Below are 5402 nucleotides of genomic sequence, written 5' to 3'. Positions count from 1 at the left end.
GAACCAGACTGAACCAGACTGAACTAAACTGAACCAGACTGAACTAAACTGAACCAGACTGAGCCAAACTGAACCAAACTGAACCAGACTGAACCAAACTTTACCAGACTGAACTAAACTGAACCAAACTCAACCAAACTCAACCAAACTGAACTAAACTGATCCAGACTGATCCAGACTGATCCAGACTAACCGTGATGGAGACACTGTCTCAGCTCCTCATAGATATAAGTTGAGGTCTCGTTGTCCTCGGTGTTTTTACCTCTCGCCCCCTGCTGTTCACCCCGTGTTTTACCGCCGCTCGGCAGGTTGAGAGCGCGTCACTGCGCCGGCCTCCACTCGTCCAAGGTTACTCTTTGATTTAGTGCTGATGCATTTTTTAAAACGACACCATCGCTCTCTCTCTCCAGTCCATCTCTGTCAGCGCCGCCGCACCTCACCTTTAGCGCTGGAAGCAGCAGGAGAGGTTGTTTGACACATAAATCAAAGCTAAAGTGAAGCTGAAGCCTCGTCCTGATTGTTTCACCTGCTGATGTTTAAAGTCAGAGGAAAACTTTCACTTTTATGAAAATGGGCCAATTATTATCAGCTTCAATAATGAACTCTGACAGCAGCAGCGCTGACGTTTGGATCAATTAACAAAAATAAAAGAACTGACAAAACGTCAAAAACATCACTTTTGCTCTTTATCACGTTTTTGTGTTTTTTTTATTATTATTATTTCATATTATCATATAAATAACTTCACCTGCTTCTTTATTTGATCTCATGTCTCTGACAAGGTGAAGTTTGAGAATCATCACCTCTTTGTGTGTGTGCGCTGCTGTTTCAGCACACACACACACACACACACACACACACTGACAGTGTTGTGTTTTATAAAAATAGTTTGTCAACAAGTTGCTCGGTTGTTGTTTTTGTGTCTGAGCTGTGAATTTTTGCAAATGAGCCTAATTGTCAGGGGCTAGAGTTGGTTCACACACACACACACTGGTTTCCATGACTTCAGAGGACATCACACTGGAGACTTAAACCTTAACCTAACTTTAAAACATGTCTTACCATAAAACATTTTTAAAACATAAAGTGTGAACAGATTTAGGTCCCCACAACATAAGGAATACCAGGCGCACGCACACACACACCGACAGTGTAAAATAGTTTGTCAACAAGTTGCTGGTTTTGTTTTTTTTTGTCTGAGCTGTGAATTTTCGCAAATCTTGAGCCTAATTGTCAGGAGCTCACACTCTCACACACACACACACACACACACACACACGTCTGGTATAAGTATTATGGGTATGAATTTTCTATCACAAACAGTCTCGGAGTTAGAGTAATGAGAACAGGACGGTCACAGAACCGGTTTCAAACGTGTCTTCACCTTCAAATGTAGTCATTTTTTTGTCCCCATCATGTGACTGTGAACAGATTCAGGTCCTCACAACATGAGGAATACCAGTCACACACACACACACACACACACACACACACACACACAGAGAAATCTTCAGCTCATCAGACGAACATTAGAGCCGCGTAGAGTTTCAATAATAATATTTGTCACGGTAGAATTCTCTTTAGCTTCCTCTTAAGGGAAGGGACATCAATAAAACCTTTCATTTGTTTGACTAAGTTAAGGGTGTGCAGGTGTGAGTTAAGTATCCCCTTAACTGTTGAGCAGGGAAGCTGTGAGTCTGGATGCTAACTTCAGCGCTGTGACAGATTGTGAGCGTTTACCTTACACATGAGAAGCACCAGGGGGCAGTGTAAGGCTCCGATTTATTCAGTCTGTCAGGTTCTTGCCATATTTGCTCCTGATCTCAGTGGATTTAAAGTGACAGTGAACTCTTACAGCTTGAAACTGACACTGTTTATTTTTCCTGCCAGCGTGGTGGCGCGAGGACGAAAATCTCTGCTCGGCAGTAGAAGTTACATACTGTGCATTTAAGTCTACGATATCTTATGTTTCACGTCTTTATCTCACAGACTTTTCCAACAGGAAACTGAAGTTTGTAAACTCACTCACTCTCCCACACCAAAGTCCAGAGAAAAAAACGGTGATTTTAGCTGCGGGGACACAGGAGCTGCTGGTCCTCTGCTGCCTCGTGTGGTCAATTTGTGTCACTGAGGTCAATCTGAACAAAGGATATCAACAACTCCTGTGTGTGTGGTCTCTGTGGGGTTTGGTGTGGGAGAGTGAGTGGTTTACAGACTTCACTTTCCTGTGAGATAAAGACGTGAACACGTTCTATTCATATTCATGAGCCATGTAATCCTCTTAGCTCGTGTCATAACAACATCTTCTCCATCACTGCTCGTGTATCTGAGCTTTGTTTGACGTCTGTGTGAAGTTAATTATTATTAAATGTCATTATTACACATGTGGAACTAGAGTTTCTTTTATAGAATGAATTAGTTAATTAGTTTTTTTAATAATGATTCCCTTCATTGTTTTATATTATTATTAATTGAAAAATGTCCGTCACATTCATGTTGTCACACAGCTCATGGCGACGTATGAAGAAATGAACTGATAATAGATTTTACACTGATGTTAAAGTGCTGACTTTTACATCGGAGATTATATATATATATATATATATATATATATATATATATATATATATATATACACATACACACACATATGTCTATATATATATAGACATATATATAAACATATATACATGTATACACATACACACACACGCATATATATATATATATATATATACATATACACATATACATAGAGAGAAAGATATGTATATATATATATATATATATATATATATATATATATATATGCGTGTGTGTGTATTTAATGAATATGTTGATGGGGATTCAAACTAGCAACCCTACAGTTACAAGCCCAAATCCCTTCCACTCGGCCATGGGCTACTCCGGTTTTTTGTGTAAGTACATAAGAAACGTGTTTGTAATCATGAGAGCAACAACTGTACCAGTTTGGTTCAAATTGGAACAACTGTGTGCGACCTTTAAAAATTTAGCATTTAACGCAATTTTGACTTTGACTTTCTCTCGTGTCAAAAATTCCCCAAAAACTCCTCAAGAAACTGGAGCGAGCCTCACACACTCATCAAATTCCGTCCAGATGTGATGACTTTTGTCTGACTATGACTCAACTTACGCCACTATCGCATTTCCCGCCGACCCGACCTCCGTCCGAGGTTTTATGCACGTTAACGACCTCAAAAATGAGCGCAACATCTCAACAGGAACAACAGAGCCGTGCTCGGGTCCTAATGAAAGTATTGTTGTTGTTTAAATGTCAAACTTAAAAAAAAGTGGGTAGATCACACACGGGCAACATAAGGCTCTGGGGCCAGATCTGGACAGCAAGCCAGTTTAACCCGGCCCACGACGTCCTCACAGACGGGTTAACTCGAGTCTAAGACTTAAGTGGATTTTATATCAGAAAATGACTTTTGTTACTTAAGTACAGTAAATGTAACTTTTACTTCAGTAATATTATCTAAAAAAAAGTGACTTTAACTTCTACAAAAGTAATTTTCTGGTCACAAACTTGTACTTTTAAATCAAGTATCACCTTTAAAGTACTTTAAACACAGACGGTATGAAGTCATGGAAAACTATGTGACTGACACCAATGTCTTTAAACTTTTATTTTGAAATAGTCCTGTATCAGGGAGGTTTACAAATTTAATGATTATTGTTTGTCTTTAAAAGTATTTGTGTTATTTCTCCCTCTGTTCCTGACGTTTGACTAAAAACCAGCTCTGACCTTTTCCTCTCCGTCGCGTCGTCATTCTGAGTTTATTTCCAGGGAAAAACATTTTTTTTTTTAAAAGGTTCAGGGTCAGGAAATGCTCTCATAATGAGAAAATACCAGAATATGAATATGAAATGACTTTTATTATTCTTGTTTGGTGCGAGTCAAACCTCTCGAAGCTATTACATGGGTTTGAGCTCAGTGGACGAACAAAGCATTAGAGTATTGAGAGCCTGGAGGAGGAGGAGGAGGAGGAGGAGGAAGAGGAGGAGCAGCGAGGTCCCAGCGGTGCTCCAGCTACAGCACATGAATATTACTGTTCACTCACACGACTAAATCAAGGAACTGCACTTATTTATGCTTTTAATAAGGTATTAAAGCCTCAGAGGAAATTCTTTATTGAGGTGACGAGTGGAAAACTGCTGCTGCTGTTTTTGCTGCTGCTGCTGCTGCTGCTGATCTTTTTATTTTTATTTTTTGTAAATAATTTGGTTGTGGCTGTTAAAATATTGTGACTGAGGATATGACAACGAGGAATAATAACAAACTTCATTTAACGTAAAGGTTCACGTAACGTGCAGAGAATGATTTTTTAACATAATGCAAAAAACTCTTCATATTATTTACTTCTTTAACTTTGTTCAGTTATAGAAAATGAAATTTGTGCGATGATTCGGATTTATTGTGATTTTTTTAGCATCAATAACGGTGATTTTTTTTTTATATCAATATATATCATTTTAAAAAGCTAATTTCCTGTGCTTAGTACTACAGGATGTGTGAGTGTGACTAATATTAGACCTGGTCCTAAGGGTGAGTGGTAGTTTTTGCTCTTGTCGACGCCATCGTGTCGTTTGTTTGTTTTCCACTAACAGTTTATACGTCGTCTCTTTATACTTTAGAGTCAAAGCGCGGGGAGGACAACAAGTCTGACTCTAGTCTGACTAAGTGTATACACGCAGGATTAATCAGACTATGAGTCGCCTATTATGTGTCCCAGTATGTTAGTCCGACTAAGACCCTCTTGAAATTAGTCGGACTAACATGTTTACATGACATTAAGAAAACTGAATTATTGTCTTAAAAACGAGCGAAATTCATATCATTAAAAACATAAATGTACATTTTTGGTATGAAGCTGTATACTGCGCCGCGGTAATTTAAATAAATCACATTCACGGTTTCTCACTTGAATATTAAAATAACAGATGAAACACGGATCATGATGAAAAATCCTTTTGGTGCAGTTTTTTCTGAGCAGGAACTCTCGGCGGTCTATAACTTATTTTTAAATCTAACTTCCTGCACTCGGGCCACGTTCACGGAGACATGTCATCCATCTCTGTGAGCCTGCGGCTGCAGCTCTTCCTCCAGCAGGAGTGGCCGCGGCGGCCGAGGCTGTATTTCAGCATCGCTGAAGTGTTAACGTGCGTGGAGAATTCCCATGAAGGCTGAGGGATTATGGATTTTGGCCTCTAAGCTGCCTGATGCCCAGCGAGGATGACTGTGAGCGTCGTAATCTTCAAACAGCACGCAGAGTGATGAGTGGGCACCGAGGAGTTCCACTCACCATCCAAATGTGTTCCAGCAACTTACTGGTGAGGGTGAGGGTGAGGGAGGGGAGACGATGAGAGGATGAGGGACA

Source organism: Solea solea, chromosome 13 (genome assembly GCF_958295425.1).
Source record: "Solea solea chromosome 13, fSolSol10.1, whole genome shotgun sequence".
Taxonomy (NCBI): domain Eukaryota; kingdom Metazoa; phylum Chordata; class Actinopteri; order Pleuronectiformes; family Soleidae; genus Solea; species Solea solea.
Note: the sequence above shows the minus strand (reverse complement) of the source record.